Source organism: Mobula hypostoma, chromosome 2 (genome assembly GCF_963921235.1).
Source record: "Mobula hypostoma chromosome 2, sMobHyp1.1, whole genome shotgun sequence".
Lineage (NCBI taxonomy): Eukaryota > Metazoa > Chordata > Chondrichthyes > Myliobatiformes > Myliobatidae > Mobula > Mobula hypostoma.
In genome coordinates, this window is record NC_086098.1 from 225,487,446 (window position 1) to 225,505,284 (window position 17,839).

The 17,839-nt window shown below is 46.0% G+C and overlaps 1 protein-coding gene across 1 annotated transcript in view; it reads left to right on the forward strand.

Annotated features, from left to right (window-relative positions):
* The window catches only part of LOC134342889 (RNA-binding protein 38-like), a 52,620-nt gene that overhangs the window by 21,006 nt on the left and 13,775 nt on the right, over positions 1-17,839 (forward strand). The window lies entirely within an intron of this gene.

Here is a 17,839-nt window from a genome sequence, read left to right on the forward strand (position 1 = left end):
TAGATAGTGCCACACAGCTCCTACTTCCTGAATAGTGGAAACTAGCTTAACATTTCCTAATGCGTTCAAATAATAATGCTATTCATCATGCATCGTCTTTTCAGTAGTGGGAGTGTGGACATGCATTACATGCTTGGCATCCATTTTCTCAGAGCAGGGGAGAACCCCAGTGTGTAATGGCCATGTTTTGAGTCTCCTTTTTCTCGTGTAAATGATGTTGGTTTGAGGAAAACTAAGTGGGTGAATTTTCCCTTGCGTGTTTGGAAGAGTCAAAGGCTGTTGAAGAAGTAAAGGTGGAACCTTTCCTGAAAGAGAAGGGGAGATGTTAGGTGGCAGGACTGTGTTGCTGAAAAACTCTAGGGCCTTCCTCCCTGTGACCTCATTAAAGTAACTGGAACTTAGCAGAGGATCTACTGAAGGGGAGGTTGGTGAGATGGAAGATGAAGACCCAGAGATTTTTGTTCATAGTCAAGAGGGGTGAAGACGAGGGGACGGAGCAGATTTGGCTATTGAGAGCTGGTGGAGAATGCGTGGTGGATGTGGGGTGGCTGAGGTGGGAAATGTGTGAGGCTCTGTGGTATGGGAAGATGTTACATCACCAGGAAAGTGGGAAAGAGTTTTTTTTATTGGAAAAATGTCATGTTAAGAACCTACATGGTTCAATGCTTTGTAGTAAATTTTGGTAGGAAGCCTTTCTTAAAACTGAAATGGGAGTGAACTTTGCAGAGAGAGTGTGTGTGAGTTAAGTAATGCATGCTCAGGAATTTGCTCCATTTGAAAACAACATTGTGTTTATGTGTACTTGTAATGTTTCAATGTTCTTCGCATTCTGTTATACTCCTAAACGTACAGGAAGTAGGTCTGTTCTGCACTAGTGCAGTCAAAGCCACAGTTGCCATGGAAATGAGCTGGCAAGCCTGTGATCACAGCAATGCTTTTTATATATAGTGAGATGAGAGCTGAGTTTCACTGAGGCTCAGGTTGAAGTCTGAGTTTGTCTGGTTTACCCTTTGAGCGCGTTAGTCTTGTGATGGTTAAAGCTGGGACCACTGGGAGAATACTCAGCAGGTTAGGCTGCAGCTATGGAGAGAGACACTGAGACGGTGTTCCGGCCCAGATGCCTCTCCACAGAACTGTGGGTGTGGGGGGGAGCAGAAAGAGCAGGGAGTTGGGGTAAGAGGGAAGTAGGGAAGTGTGCTGGGAGGTAGAGCAAGGCTTTACAGGGAGGAGATGGGTGACATTAAGTGGCAAAGTGAAACAAGGTAACAATGCTGGAGGAACTCAGCACTTCAGAGAAATAAACAGTCAGTGTTTCAGGCTGAGGCCCTTCGTCTGCACCCTTGATCTGTTTTCACCACACTTTAAGCAGCACCATCACTGCTGCTGTCAGTTGAATTAATCATGTGTAACACAGGCCTTCCCTTTTGTTCTTCCTTCCTGCTTGTTACCCTCCACCCGCTCAACTTGCCCTGGTTGTGATCATTGAAAATAAATCCTCTGTCTTGTGTGTTAAGCAAATAGTGTTTTTCTCTGCTTTTGAAATCCATTTGCTTTATAGTCATTAAGGTGGTGACATTGCAAGTGTTTCTTTCCCGTTTGAGGAGTTTCCTCACTTCGCTCAGCCAAGCAGATGCTGCCTGACCTGCTGAATATTTCCTGCTTTAATTTTAAGTGATGGGTTTGTGCATTGTGGATCAGTAAATCAGGCAGATGTCGCTGCAGTATTCCTGTACAAATGTTTTGGTGGACTGGATTCCCTTCAACGCAAGTCAAAGATTTCATTCAATCAGCCCGATTCCATCTTGTGTTTGCTGCTTCCATGGCAACAGGGAGTTGCTGCGAAGCTTGAGTCCATCTTTTTAAAATCAGATCCATGCTAGATGGCTTTAGCTGGCTCCTAAATGCTGGGGTTCTTCTGATTACGTAGAAGAAACATACATTTTTACGTGTGAGAGGCCATTCAGCCGACAAAGTCTGTGTTTGACAATCGATAGACACACCCACTACCCCATTCTTTATTAACATCACCGTATCTTCCTTTTCATTGAAGTGTTTATCCTCTCTGGAGTCGAATGGTTTGCGCCAGTGTGAAATATTCATAGAATCGGAGAGTGGTGTGAGTGTGGAAGTGGTAGATGCGGGCTGAATTTAAGAAAAGCTTGGATGGGTATATGGAAGGGGTTCGAGGGGATATGGTCGGGGTGCAGGTAGGTGAATAGGTAGATCAGGTTAGCATGAACCAGATGGACTGAAGGGTCTGTTTCTGTGTGTGACTCATGCACTCTCTGCAATTGTAGCATGTCATGTATAATGCCATATTTCTAAGTTGTTTCTTTGTCATTGAATTGATTTTATTACTTACATCCTTCATATACATGATTTGCCTGGTATCTCACAGTCAAAATAATCTTCCTGTACACACTATATCACTGTTGAGTAATTCATAGGAAGGAAACGCCAATTAAATCTCCTCAGCTCTCTGCTGTAGTCGTGACATTACCTTGCAAGGTTGAATTCCAGACAGCACTTTTACACTGTTCATTACATTGGACAAGTTGCTCTGCAACTTTAGTCTCCCTCCCAAGTGGTGCAGGACAGGTGGAAGTTAATGTAGACAAGTGTGAGATGTGCATACTGAGTACGAGGGAAGCTCGAGGGCAGGACTGCTGTGGGGATGTGGGTTTCTTTGCTGTTTACAGCTGCGGTGCTTCGTAACCAGGGATTTATCCGGTGCTGTGTGTGGTGTGGGTGACTTTGTTTCGGTTGGAGGAGGTTTTTCGAACACAACAGCCCCATTTAAAAAAATGATAATAAATTTTCTAGAAGATTACAGGTGTCACTGGCAAGGGCGGTTTATATTGCCCATTTCTAATACACCAGGGAAGCAGGCCATTCAGTCCATCGAATCTCTGTGTGTCTCTCACTCTCTCCTTTCCCCATAGCTGTGTGAATTCTTTAAACCCTAATCCAGAGTGACAGACAGACAGGCTGCTGGAGGGACCCAGCAAGTCAAGTAGCATCTGTGGGAGGGACGGAATTGCCCATGATGTAGGGTTTTGACTCAAAACAGTGAATGTTCCTCCCCACCACCACTCCAGCAGATGGTGCTCAACCTGCTGAGTTCCTCCAGCAGATCGGGTGTTACTCCGGATTCCAGCGTGCAGCATCTGCAGTCTCGTGTCTTCACTGATGCAGTGCTTGTCTGGAGCTGGTTCCTCGGAGTGACTGCTGGACCTTGTTGAGAAGAGATCGAGCCGATTATAGACCAGGCCAGCAGTTCACATCTCCACACTCTAGCTGAACTTGCTGGTTGTCTTTCCAGCCAGTAGGAGGTGAGGGAGGTTTTGAGTGGGATCCCTACTGCCCAGTTGCTCTGGCTGCCACCATTCACTACTGGCTCCTGCTTTGGAAGGGTTCGGTGGCCCTTATCTGGTCTGCGCAGTCAGCGTGCCTTCAGTATCCTCATCTCCCTGGATATTAGCAGAAGGACGTGGAAACAAGATGCTCCCCAAAATCTGAGCGAGAGTTAGATGTGCAGCTAGGAAGGAGAGGTTCATCTCACAAGCACTGGGAGGTGCCAGGGAGAGCCTGACTGTGATTCCATTGTCTGGCTCAGTCCCACTCCTGTTGTCTCTGATTGTATTTAGTGTTCCCACTGCGGAAACTGACAGGGGCCAGTGGACTGCAGGATTATTTTATCATTTCAGTAAGCTGAGGTAATTTAATGGAAAACAGTGAGAAAGTGCAGAAGAGTATTGCAGTTACAGAGAGTGCAGTGCAAACAGAGAATAAATGCAAGGCCATGTTGAGGTAGATTGCGAGGTCAAGCGTTCATCCTAACATGCGGGAGGTCTGTTCAATATTTGTGTAACTGTGGAGAGAAGCTGCCCTTCAGCCTGGTGGTACTTGCTTTCAGGATTTTGTATCTTCTGCCTGATGGGAGGAGGAAAAAGAGAGAATCTCTACCAAGGCAGCAAGAGGTATTGTTAGAGTTCATGGAGGGGAGGCTGGTTTTCGTCTAGCAGGTAGTCAAATAAAGAGCAGGGAACGGTTGCTGGAAATGCACAGACCAGGCAGCATCTGTGGAGAGAGAAAAGCAGAGGTAATGTTTACAGGTGACTGACCTTCCATCACAAACTGGAAAGGCTGGTTATCTGAACTTGATCTTTGTGATTTATTATGTTCTGGTTGCTGTGTCTGACTGTTATCTATACTGTTTCTCGAGGAAGGATGGTTTTCAATTCAGTAGCCAGGGCATGACCTGCTAAGGCCTGACTGATATGGGATCATTTGCTTGCAAGTGCCACATTGATCATTCTGGGGTTAGGTCCAGCAGCATTCCTCCTCACTTGGCAATAAGACCACATGTTGTGTCCTCCCGTGTCTCAGGTTGCTGGTTACGTCTCTGAGCTGGTTAAATGTTGGCCCTGGTTTGGTGAGGTTAGTGAAGGCTTCCAGCTCCATGTTAGAACCTGAATCCAAAACCTGTGAACTAGTCATCAATCCACAGTTCCAACTGATCTGTCAAATATACGGAAATTTGTCTGTGACTACTTCCGAGAAAAGCAGGGTGTGGAGGAGTGGTTCCTGTGCTTCAATCTCCCAGGCTAACTTCTTTTCCCCCCTGCCCCTCACTCAAGTTGCCCAGAATTCCCCTCACCTCTACCATCCAGAACTGCCCAACTTTCAATGTGCCCCTTCCCTAGTCTCCGTCACCCTCCGCTCCCCCCTTCCCCAGTGTCCGTCATCCTCTGCTCTCCCCTTTCCCCAGTCTCCCTCACCCTTCCCTCCTTTTCCCCAGTCTCCCTCGCCCTTCCCTCCTTTTCCCCAGTCTCTCTCGCCCTTCCCTCCTTTTCCCCAGTCTCCCTCGCCCTTCCCTCCTTTTCCCCAGTCTCCCTCGCCCTTCCCTCCTTTTCCCCAGTCTCCCTCGCCCTTCCCTCCTTTTCCCCAGTCTCCCTCGCCCTTCCCTCCTTTTCCCCAGTCTCCCTCGCCCTTCCCTCCTTTTCCCCAGTCTCCCTCGCCCTTCCCTCCTTTTCCCCAGTCTCCCTCGCCCTTCCCTCCTTTTCCCCAGTCTCCCTCGCCCTTCCCTCCTTTCCCCAGTCTCCCTCGCCCTTCCCTCCTTTCCCCAGTCTCCCTCGCCCTTCCCTCCTTTTCCCCAGTCTCCCTCGCCCTTCCCTCCTTTTCCCCAGTCTCCCTTGCCCTTCCCTCCTTTTCCCCAGTCTCCCTCGCCCTTCCCTCCTTTTCCCCAGTCTCCCTCGCCCTTCCCTCCTTTTCCCCAGTCTCCCTTGCCCTTCCTTTCCCTTCCCCCAGTCTCCCTCGCCCTTCCCTTCCCTTCCCCAGTCTCCCTCGCCCTTCCCTTCCCTCCCTTTCCCCAGTCTCCCTCACCCTTCCCTTCCCTCTTTCTCAGTCTCCCTCACCCTTCCCTTCCCTCCCTTTTCCCAGTCTCCCTCACCCTTCCCTTCCCTCCTTTTTCTCAGTCTCCCTCACCCTTCCCCTCCCCTCCTTTTCCCCAGTCTCCCTCACCCTCCCCTCCCCTTCCCCGGTCTCCCTCACTCTCCCCTCCCCCATTCTCCCTCTCCATCACCCTCCCCTCCCCTTCCCCATTCTCCCTCCCCTCCCCTTCCCCATTCTCCCTCTCCAACACCCTCCCCTCCCCTTCCCCATTCTCCCTCTCCATCACCCTCCCCTCCCCCAGTCTCCTTCACTCTTCCTCACCCTTCCTTCCTTCCTCCATTTCTACCTCTCTCTTCTACCCCAATCTGGCGCCCCTCTTTCCTTGTACTACCGCCTTCCCTGCCACACTCAACAACACACCCGGCTTCAGCATTCCCTCTCCCCAGGCAGCAGACATTCCCCGGGACACCACCTCCCCGGCCTGCTCTCTCGGACATCTGTTGTTTATTCCCTGTCAACACCATCCAGCCTCTTCTGAAAGGGATTAGCAGCACCTGCCTGACTCTTCGCTAAAGGTCAGCCTGACCTTTCCTGTGTCTGCAGCACCAGTCTGCGGCCCCGAAGGCGCCTGTGTATCGGAACATGTATTCATAATTACGATGTGAGGAGAATACTTTTCCCATGTTATTCGCTAAGTATTGGCATTGATTTACGCAGAATCAGGTTTATTGTCACTGACAGAAATGATGAAAGTTGTTTTGTTCAAATTTACTGTCATTCAACAGTACACATGCATATTGCTAAGCAAAACGATGTTCTTCCGGACCAAGGCGCTCAACACAGCACACTTAACTCACACACAACACATTAAGTAAATTACTACAGATAAATTATAGGTGATAAAATATATCCCTGAAGACTGACATTTAGCAGAAGGTGCATTTACAACACAAGCTTAAAAAGCAAACAGTAGGACACTAATGGCGCTTCATACGCGATGGGACCTGGGTGGTGGCAGAGAGTTCAGTCGTCTCTCAGCCTGGGGGAAGAAGCTGCTTCCCATCCTAACGGTCCTTGTCCTAATGTTACAGTACCTCCTGCCTGATAGTATTGCAAGTCACAAAAAGATTACGATAAGTTACAGGGTGGCACGGTAGTGGAGTGGTTAGCACAATGATTTATATTACCAGCGACCCAGGTTCAATTCCCACTGCTGCCTGTAAGGAGTTTGTATGTTCTCCCCGTGACTGCATGGGTTCTTCAGATTTCCTCCCACAGTTCTAAGAGGTACTGGCTGGTAGGTGAATTGGTCATCGTAAATTGTCCTGTGATTAGGCGGGGATTAAATTTGGGGATTGCTGGGTGTCGTGAGGGCCTATTTTGCGCACCATCTCAATAAATAAAAAATAAACCAACAGTGCGAAAGAGGAATAGTGAGATGGTGTTTGTGGGCTCGTGGACTTTACAGAAATCTGGTGGTCGAGGGGAAGGAGCTGCTCCTAAGATATTGAGTGTGGGTCTTCAGGTTTCTGTATCTCCTGCTTGATGGTAGTAATGAGGAGTGGGTGTGTCCCAGGTAGTGAGGGTCCTTTACGATGGATGTCGCCTTCTGGTACCACAGGTTACATTTCAGTGGTAGTTTGTCAGAGACTTCTCCAGGCTGGCTTGGTTGAAGCTCTCACAGTGGCTGGGAAGGCATTAGGGTGTGCTGCCTTGTGACTACTGATCAAAGTGCATACCTCCTCCAGTGCCAACCTGAAGTGTTCAGGGACGGAATGTACACTTCAAACAGGATGAGGGGAAATCTCGCTCAGCGGATAGAATAGAGAACACTTAACTGTTAGATGTGTACTGAAGCAGGACTGAGACACGGCCACAAAATCTGTGCACCGGGACGAGTTAATCATGCAGCAAATGCCGCCGCCTCTGCCTATTATTGGCACAATTACAGTGAAAAGCTTATCTTACTGTTCATACAGATCAGATCATTACACAGTGTATTGAGATAGAAAAAGGTAAAACAATAGCAATGCAGAATAAAGTGTAACAGCTACAGAGAAAGTACAGAGCAGGTGAAGTGCAAAAATGTCAACAATGCAAATGACAATTACTTATTTGCATGTATCCTGTTGATAGAAACGGAGGCCATTTGGCCCATCAAGCCTATAACAGCTCTAGGAGCAATCCCATGAACCCTGTTTCTCTGAAACCCGTTCTTTCCCATGGACCTACTACCCCGGATTCTCCTACAAGTCCTCTGCACTGGGAGAAACGTACAGTGGTAAATTAATGTACCAACTTATACTTGGGGTGTGGGAGAAAACCAGGGTGCTTTTAGGAAACCCAGGTGATCACAGGGAGAACGCGCATACTCCACACAGACAGCACCTAAGGTCAGGATCGAACTTGGGTTCCTGGAGCATCACTACGGACTATACTGTCCAGTATTGGAAGTCTTGTTGTTCCTTATGGCTTATTGCTTGTTGATATCTGCGGGTTTGTTTCTTTCATTGACTGGCTTACATTTACAGATTTTCCTCCGGCTTGTCGGAGCTTTATGACACCAACCCTGAATGGTAAATGACCACTGTCAGTTGCCTTCAGTATGTAGGAGAATGGTAGAATCCATGGGAGTGTAAGAGGAATAAACTGGGATTGATGTGATTGTGCAATGGCTAGCACAACCTTGGTGGGCCGAAAGGCCTATTTCTGTGCTCATCAACATGGCAACCTGAATTTCACCTCTTGCGCTGAGTTAGCAGCTTTTAAAACGGAGTAAACTCTCTGTGAGATGGTAAAATCTCCCTCCCATCCCAAAGCAGTGAAGAAGAAAGCTGGCCTGTTTAACAACAGCAAGCCCAGACACTGACACGCTGCTGGCCTAACCCACATTCATGACTTCACTGAATTGAAGAAGACTTAATTGTCTGTGAATCCTGTTCTCATTTAAAGCACGGCCATCTCAACAACAGCTCCATGTTTTGTGAAGAAGCATCGACTCAGAGTCACTGTCATATGTCGTGAAATTTGTTATTTTAAGTCCCTAAAACATTGGAGCAGAATTAGGCCATTCAGCCCATCAAGTCTTCTGTCATTCCATCATGCCTGATTCATTACCCCTCTCAACCCTCCTCTCCTGCATTCTCCCCATAACCTTTGAAACCCTCTCTAATCAAGAACCTGTCAACCTTTGCTTTAAATATACCCAATGACTTCGCCTCCACAGCTGTCTGTGGTAATGAATTCCACAGATTCACTACCTCCAGCAAGTACAGGCCCAGAGCCATCAAATACTCTTCATATGTTAACCCTTTCATTCTCAGAATCATTCTTGTGAATCTCCTCTGGAACTTCTCCAATGCCAGATAAGGGGCCCAAAACTGCTCACAATGTTCTAAGTGGTGTGACCAATGCCTTATAAAGCCTCAGGATGACATCCTTGCTTTTATATTCTAATCCTCTGGAAATGAATGCTGACATAGTATTTACTTTCCTTCCCACCAACTCAACAAGGACTCCCAAGTCCTTTTGCACCTCTGGTTTTTGAAATTTCTCCGTTTAGAAAATAATCTAAGCCTTTATTCCTGTTATCGAAGTTCATGACCATATTTTGTCTACCACTTCTTTGCTCATTCTCCTAATCTGTCTAAGTTCTTCTGCAGACTCTCTACTTCCTCAACACCACTTCCTCCTCCTTCTATCTCTATATCATCAGCAAACTTGGCCACAAAGCCATCAATTCCTTTATCCAAAACGTTGAGATACAACATGAAAAGAAGTGGTCCCAACACTGATCCCTGTAGAACACCCTAGTCTTGATGGAACCAATTCAAAAAGGATCTTTTATCTCACTCTTTGCCTCCTGCCAGTCAGCCAATCTTCTATCCATGCTAGTATCTCTCCTGCAATACCATGGCCTCTTATCTTGTTAAGCAGCTTCATGTGTGGCACCTTGTCAAAGGTTTTCTGAAAATCCAAATAAACAATATCAACTGCCTCCTTTGTCTATCCAGCATATTATTTCCTCAACGAGATCCAACAGATTCATCAGGCAAGTTTTCCCCATGAGGACCATTGGTCTATTTCATCATGTGCCCCCAAGTACTCTGAAGCCTCTTCTTTAATAATGGGTTCCAACATTTTCCCAACCACTAAAGTCAGGCTAACTGTTCTATCATTTCCTTTTTTTTTCTGCTTCCCTCGCTTCTTAAAGAGTGGAGCGACATTTGCAGTTTTCTAGTCCTGTGGAACCATTCCAGAATCTAATGATTCATGAAAGATCATTACTAATGCCCCCACAGTTGCTTCAGCTTCCTCTTTCACAACCCTGGGGTGTCATCCATTTGGTCGTGGTGACTTATCTTCCTTTCAGCTTCCCAAACACCTTCTCCTTAGTAATAGCAACTACACTCACTTCTACCACTGACACTTTCACATTTCTGACACACTGCTGGTGTCTTCCACGGTGATGTCTGATGCAACATACTTTTAAGTTTGTATGTCACTTCTCTGCCATTTAGACTCCAGTGTCATTTTCCAGCGTTCCGATAATCACTCTTACCTCTCTTTTACTATTTATATATGTGGAAAAAAACTTTGGCTAGCTTACCTTCATACTTCAACTTTTCCCTCCTTATGGCCTTTTTAGTTCCCTTCTGTTGGTTTTCAAAAGCTTCCAAATTTTCGATAACTTCCCATTTTTTTTCTATTCTGTATGCTCTCTCTTTTCCTTTTATGCTGCCTTTGACTTCACTTGTCAGCCACATTTGCCTCATCCTCCCTTTAGAATACTACTATTTCTTTGGGCTGTATTTATCTTGCACCTTCCATTGCTGTTCTTCTGTCATCCCTGCTAGTGACGCCTTCCAATCAACTGTGGCCAGCTCCTCTTTCATGCCTCTGTAATTCCCTTCACTCCACTGTAGTACTGATTCATCTGACTTCAGCTTCTCCTTCTCAAAACTGCAGGGTGAATTCTATCATATGATGATCACTGCATCCTTAAGGGTTCCTTCACTTAAGCTCCCTATTCAAATCTGATTCATCTCATAATGCCCAATGCAGTATTGCCTTTTCCTTCAAGAGCTCAACCACAAACTCCTCTTAAAATACCATCTTATAGACATTCTACGTATCCCCTGTCCTGGGATCCAGTGCCAACCTGATTTTCCAAATCTACCTGCCTATTGAAATCCCCCATGACTATCACAGCTTTTCCCTTTTGACTTGGTTTCTATCTTCCTTTGCAACCCACACCTGACTACTCTTTGGAGGCCTGTATATAATTCCCATCAGGGTCTTTATACCTTTGCAATTTCTTAACTCTACCCACAAGGATTCTATATTTGCTGATCTCCTATTACCTCTTTTGAAGGATTTGATTTCATTTTTTTCCCACAGAGCCACCCCACTGCCTACCTGCCTGTCCTTTCAATATCCTTGGATATTAAGCTCTCAACTATGATCCTCCTTCAGCCACAACTCATTGATGCCCATAACATCATACCTACCAATCTCTAACTGCGTTACAGGAGCATCTTCTTTATTCTGTATACTGGGTGCATGAAACTCTTAACACCTGCAGTCCTGTATTTATTACCCTTTTTGATTCTGCCCCCATATTACACTTCAACTCATCCCACTGACTGGCATTTTGCCCTATCATCTGCCTGTCCTTCTTGACAGCCTCACCACACACTGCATCTAGTTGTATACCAACTGCTCAATCTTCAGCCCTATCCCTCTGGTTCCCATCCCCGTGCTAAATTTTGTGGCAGCGGTACAGTGCAAGACATAAAAATTGCTATTAAGTTTGCACATAAATATGTAGTGTAAAAGAGGAATAGTGCATTCATGGACCTTTCAGAAATGTGATGGTGGACAGGAAGAAGCTGTTTCTAAAAGTTTGAGTTTGGGTCTTTGTACCTCCTCCCTGATGGTAATGAAAAGAGGGCATAACCTTGAAGGTGAGAATCCTTAATGATGGATGTTGCCTCCTTGAGCCGCAGCCTGTTGAAAGCGGGGAGGCTTGTGCCTGTGATGGAGCTGGCAGTGTCTACAACATCTGTAGCTTCTTTCAGTTCTATGCCGTGGAGCCGCCATACCGGCCGCTGATGCAGCCTGTCAGGATGCTCTCCCCTGTACATCTGCAGACATTTAATAGCAAATTTCCTCACACTCCTAATGAAGTAGAACCATGCTGGTGTGCCTTCTTTGTGAATTCATCAGAAGGCCATGGATTGATCCTCTGAGATACTGACACCCAGGAACTTGCAGCTGCTCCTGCTCTCCACCTCTGGCCCCTCGCTGAGAACTTTTGTCCTGTGTCCATTGTCAAAGTTGCATTATTGTATTTGCAGGGAGTTTGCAGACATGTTTATGAAGCAGTGTGAACCTAGAAGACAGTAGTGAGATGTAAGTCAGCTTCAGTATGATGGGGAAAATTTAATTGCTCTGTGATACACACTCAAATGTAATCTGATTGTACCAGAAACCCGATTGAAAGATCGTGGCAAGATACAGAAGTAGACTGCCAGGCCTTTCTTCAGCGCAGATACTGCTGCTGCCCAGGTTGGGACTCGGCTGGGTTTGAACTCGGGACCTTCTGCCTTGAAGTCCAGTGCTGATGCCACTACGCCACCAGCCGGCACTCTGGTGATTGCAGTGTGTCCTTAAGTGATGTACTGCCAGATCAGTTTGTCTGTGGCCTTAAAGTTATAGGAAGAATCTGATGGGGCTGGGGCATAGTGAATGTAGGTTGGCACAAGATCGTGGGCCGAAGGGCCTCGACTGTGCTTAGTACCCTAGTTCCAGCACCTCCAGTATCAGAGCAAATGATAACGACGGAGCTGATAGCATCCAGAGTCTAGACTATGGTGATATGGAATGGGAGGGTGAAGCTAGCAAAATAGGAAATTAAATCACTGATATTAAAACACCAAAGTGCTTTAAACACTCAGCAGGCAAGGCAGCATCTGTGGAAAGGGAAACGGTCAACATCTTATCAGAGCTGGGAAAGAGAGATGGCAGGAAGTCTTTAGACGGAGAGAAGGTGAGGGAGGGATATATAGAGGAGTGTGGATCTTCTCCCAGTGACTGTGTCAGTTTCTTCTGGGGACCCTGGTTTCCTCCCACGTTCCAAAGATGTACCAGTTAGTAGATTAACTGGTCACATGGGTGTAGTTGGGCAGCGCGGGCTTGTTGGCCTGAAGGGGTCTGTTACTGTATTGTATTTCTAAAGTAAACAAAAGGATTGTCTGTGATAGGACAAGTTAAGGTGGCTTACTGGCAGCAGTGAGCAGCTTCAAAAGCTGCTTAGTCTGAGAGATGTGTTGTTTTTTCTTCTTCTACTTGTCTAAATCCCACCACCTTCCCATTAGGGTGGAACTTGGATGAGTAGGATTAGGAAGCTGAGCCAACATGAGACAAAAAGAGAACTGGGCAGGTTGAGCAACATCAATGGAGAGGGGAAATGGTGAATGTTTCAGATAAGGGAGCCCCTCTTCAGACATGAGCAAGAGGGGAGTAGAGAGGCTGCAGATGCTGGAAATCTGGATCAACAAAGGCTGGGGGAAGTCAGCAGGTCAGGTAGCCGCTGGTTGAGCTGAGGAGAAGAGCTGGGATGTGCATTGCCTATAAAAAGTATTCACCCAGAGATCTGTTTTCACTTTGACACAAAAGAGTCTTTCTCTGTTGATCAATGTCAAAAAAGCCAAATTAAATCCCCTCTGATTCAGTGTTGTAAAGTAATAAGACATGAAAACTTCTGGGGAGGGGATGATGAATACGTTTTATAGGCACTGCAGATGGACAGTATTCTCTCCCCCCCTCCATTTTCATGTTGAGGTACTTGGGGTGTACTGGTTAGTGTATGGGACAGGAAGGTAGTAAAGTGACTGGCCAAATAGAAAGGGAAGAACGGATGTCCTCCTTTTTCTGATGTTTTACTGATAGATTACAATAAACCCTCTATTGAAGATGATATACTGTAATCTGATTTCAGTGAATACTTAGTTTGGACACTGGATCACCTGGTGATTTAACCTTAGTTTAATGTGCTCAAATTTAATTTTCATAGAGTGTGGTAATATGCTTTCAAGATTCAAGCACATTTCAAGTCAAAGAAAGTATATATTATACAACTTTGAGATTTGTTTGCTCACAGGTAGCCATAAAGCAAAAGAACCAAATGAAAGAAAAAAGAATGAAAAGACCAATACTAGACCAGTACTCGATGTGCAAGAGAAAGGCGGGAGAAACACAAATCCTGCAAACACTTGAAGTGAACCATGAAAATCCGAACCAAAATTGAGTCCTCTGATCTGCAGCCTGGAGTAGGCTCAAACCCTCGCTTGTCAGTTCATCATATTAGGGGGCACGGAGCACAGCAGTGGGGGCAGTCTTCATAGTCTCAGCACCATGAAGAGAGGAGTGATCATCGCGGAGAATGAGCGAAATCTGCTGTCGCCTCCGATCTGGGCCAGCATTTAAATTGTCCAAACAGCACGTTGGGACACGGGCATTGCTGCAGCAAAAGGCTCCGGGCCCAGACCACATCACCCAGCGACTCGCTCCGGGCCCAGACTGAAGCCCCTCTTAAGCTTCGATCTGTTCAGCACCCAGAGTGATCCAAGCTCGCTCCCGGGCCAGTTGAACAGGCATCGAATCGCCTCTGCCCGGGCCCCGACTTCTCCTCTCGGCACCCAGAGCAATCCAACTTCACATTTGAGCCAGTTGTAAGGAACTACCTCTACAGTGATTCTGCAACACATCATCTTGGCTCATCCCCTGGACCCACATTGCCATTGCTCACCCCTTCACTGTTTGTGGCGATGACATGGTGATTTCCATGGTCACAAGGCCACTGCAGAAAAATGTCATCCATCTGGCTGGCAAATTAGACTCAAGTGTTTCTTGCTATGAGAATGGGTGAGGGAGAAACGGGCAAGTTCATCCTCTTCCGTTGTTGAATTAGAGCCTGTTTCCAATCTAGGCTCTCCCCTGTCCAACTTATTACTTTGCGTTCATGGCTGTTGCCCCTTTCCCAGACACAGTGACTGCAGCCAGTTTGTCTCAGCTCTAGTGTGATGTCCCAAGGGATTCAGCGGCTCTCGCGAAGAGATTGATGGTGGGTCACACTTGTGAGAAGTTCCGGAGGGTGTAATGAGGTGGGGTGATTTCCATCTGGAACTGGGCACCAAGCAACTACACTGAGGCTTGATTCTGATGCTTAATTACTTAGAACATAGCAAGCAGAACACTACAGCACAGCAAAGGACCTTCGGCCCACCATGAGTGCCGACAAATCTAAACTTTCCTTGCTGCACAGCCTGTAACCCTCCATGTTTTCTTACATACATGTGTCTATCTAAGTATGTCCCTAATGCCACCACTCACAGCGCAGCATTCCTGGCACCTGCCTTTCTCTGTGTGGGGGAGAAACTACCTCTGACATCGCCCTTATGCTTCCACCATCACATAAAAATTATGTCCTCTGGTGTTAACCGTAGCCGCCCTGCAAAAAGGCACTGGCTGATAGATCTCTATCAAGTCACCTCTATCCTCCTTCACTAAAAAGCGAAAAGCCTCATCTCACTCAACCCCTCCTCACAAAGCATGTTAACTCATCCAGAGAGCATCCTGGTAAATCACCTCTGCACCATTTCTAAAGCTTCCACATCCTTCCTATAACGAGGTGATCAGAACTGAACACAATACTCTGAGTGCAGTCGAACTTCAAAGTGTATGAATCAGGAGCTGGAACAGACTCTTCAAGCCTGTTCACCAATTTAGCAAAGTCACTGCTGATCTGACAGTGACTGCAGCTCCACACTGCGGCCCATTCCCAGTAATTTTTCCAACCCCACCATTATTGTTTATTAACCTTTGCTTTAATCGTCTAAGATTCTGCTACCACTATCCTTTGAGGAAGAGGTCCAAAGACTTGGAGCCATCTAAGAGTAAAATATTCGCCTCATCTTGCCTTAAGGGTGCAGCCATTTATTTTTAAATAACCGCCAACGGTATTTATTCTCCAACAAGAGGAAACAACTTCCTATCCACATTCACCCCATCAAGACTCCTCCAGATCCTAAATTAAATATGTATTGCTCTTTCAAAGCTTAGTGGATACAAGCCCTGCCTATCTGGTCTTTCCTGAGAAAGCAACCCATCCTCTCCAGGTATCAGTTCTTTGCTTGACTTATCTCCTTGCTTAAGTAAGGAGATCAAAAGCATATACTCATTCCCCTTGCAATGAATGGTGACAATTTCCTCTATATTCTAATTACTTCCATACACTTCTTTTGTGAATCATGTACTCAGATCGCCAGATCACTTTGGACCCCATAGTTCTTCAGATTTTCACCACTTACATAATACTTTAAAAAAAATATTTCACTGCCAAAACAGGTAACTTCCATTTTCCCACATTATTCTCCATTTGTCATATTATTTTGCATTTGTTTAACCTGTCCACATCCCTTTGTAACCGTCTTTTGCCACCATTATAAGTTACTTTCTTACATTTCTTTGTATCAGTGTCAAGGTGTCTTCAGCCATGTCGTTTAAAAGGTTGGAGTCCCAGTACCAATCCCTGTGAGAGGCAACTGATTCCAGGTTGCCCACCTGAGGATGACCTACTCTCAGTTTTCTGCTACTCAGTCAATCTCCCGTCTCCCTCGTGGTGTAGGAGGCAACATCCCAATCTTCAAGATCTGATGTCACACTGGAGGAGCTGCTTCTTGAAATCTGGGATCAGTACATCTGTTCATTCCCTTTCGTCCACAGCACGTTACTTCAATAAATTAACTAAACATGATTTACCTTTCAGAAACCTGTGTTGACAATTAGCTCCCAATGACAAGCATTAAGCTAATTAGCACATAGTTTCCTGCTTTCTGAACCCCTCTCTTTTGAATAAGAGTTGCATTTTTTCTTCCTTCTACATTTCCTTCTGCAGCCCTCTGCCTCTTTCACCTGTCACATTTCGGCTTCTCACATGGTCCCACCAATGACCTTTCCCCTCACCTGGACTCACCTAGGTGCCCCTCACCACCTTATTTTGGCTTTTCCTCACATACTTCCCAGTTCTGCTGAAGGAGCTCGGTTGTTTATTCCCCTCCATTGATGCTGCCTGACGTGCTGAGTTCCTCTAGCATTTTGTGCTTGTCATATTTGCCAGAGGAACTTCTCCTGAATCCAGGGAATTCTGAAAAAATAAATCCAACTCATTAGCAATCTCAGTTCTATGATGATGTTCAATAGGGCCCAGAGATCTGTCAGCCATGACTTGCTCGGTGCCGCTGCCTTGGTGATTGCTATTTTCCTAAGGTTTCACCCGCCCTCCCTGGACAACTTGGAAGGGTATGGCCCAGAGAAGAGGTCTTGGGTGCCATCCAATTTCGGCTTGGATCCATCACTCATCAAGGAGTTCCAGTGGAACCATCCAGATCACCCTGATGGGTGGGGTCCTATCAGGCTCCCAGTCTCCACCCAGCTAACAGGAGTCACCTTCTACTTGTTTTCCATGCTTCGCCTGCGGCCTATCTAAACCCCGCTCACATCCACAGTCATTGTTCATATTGAACCGTTATTCTACCGTGTGCTAGATCTATTTCTATTTCTCTTCCTGCACATGCCATTTGATTGGCCATAATTTTCAAATTTTCTGGCTAGCATTATATTGCAACAACTTCTACTTATCTAACGCTTTTAATGTTGAAACTGTCCAAGATGCCTCACAGGAGTTAGATCAAAGAAAAATATTATGGCAAGCCCCACACAGTGATTTCGGGGCTCTTAGCGGAGCCAGCATTTAATTATCCATCCCCAATTACCCCGAGAAATTGGCGGTGAGCAGTCTTCATGAACTGGTGCGGTCCTTGAAGTGGTGGGGGGAGTTCTAGGATTCTGATCCATTAATAGGTGATATATTCTAGGATATCACCTGTATCTTCTGTGATTGAAACTTCTAAAATGCCTGTTTATCTGCCACCTCCCTGTTTTTGATTATTAATTCTCTAAACTCACTTTCTATCGGAGCAGCTTTTCTCAGGATTCAAGTGTACTTATCACATGAACATTGAAACATACAGTGAAATATGCTGTCTATATTAACAACCAACACCCGAGTGTCACCACGCATTCGGATACCAATGTAGCTTGCCTATAATCTTCAGCAGAACAGCAAAGCAGGACAGAACAAGCAACAAAACAACAACAGCAAACTTGGTTTCTCCCTCTCACCCACCCGCAGGCACAGTCCTCTAACCCCAAGACTTCTACAGCCTCCAGTAGACTCTGTTTTAGACTTTTATAAATTCTTTCATAACTATCTATAGAAGCTATATCTACTTTAATATTTTAAATTAGCCCTTTACTCTCCTTCCTTTTTTAAAAATCACTTAATCACTTATTGCTGTTTTTATGTTTATATTTGATATGA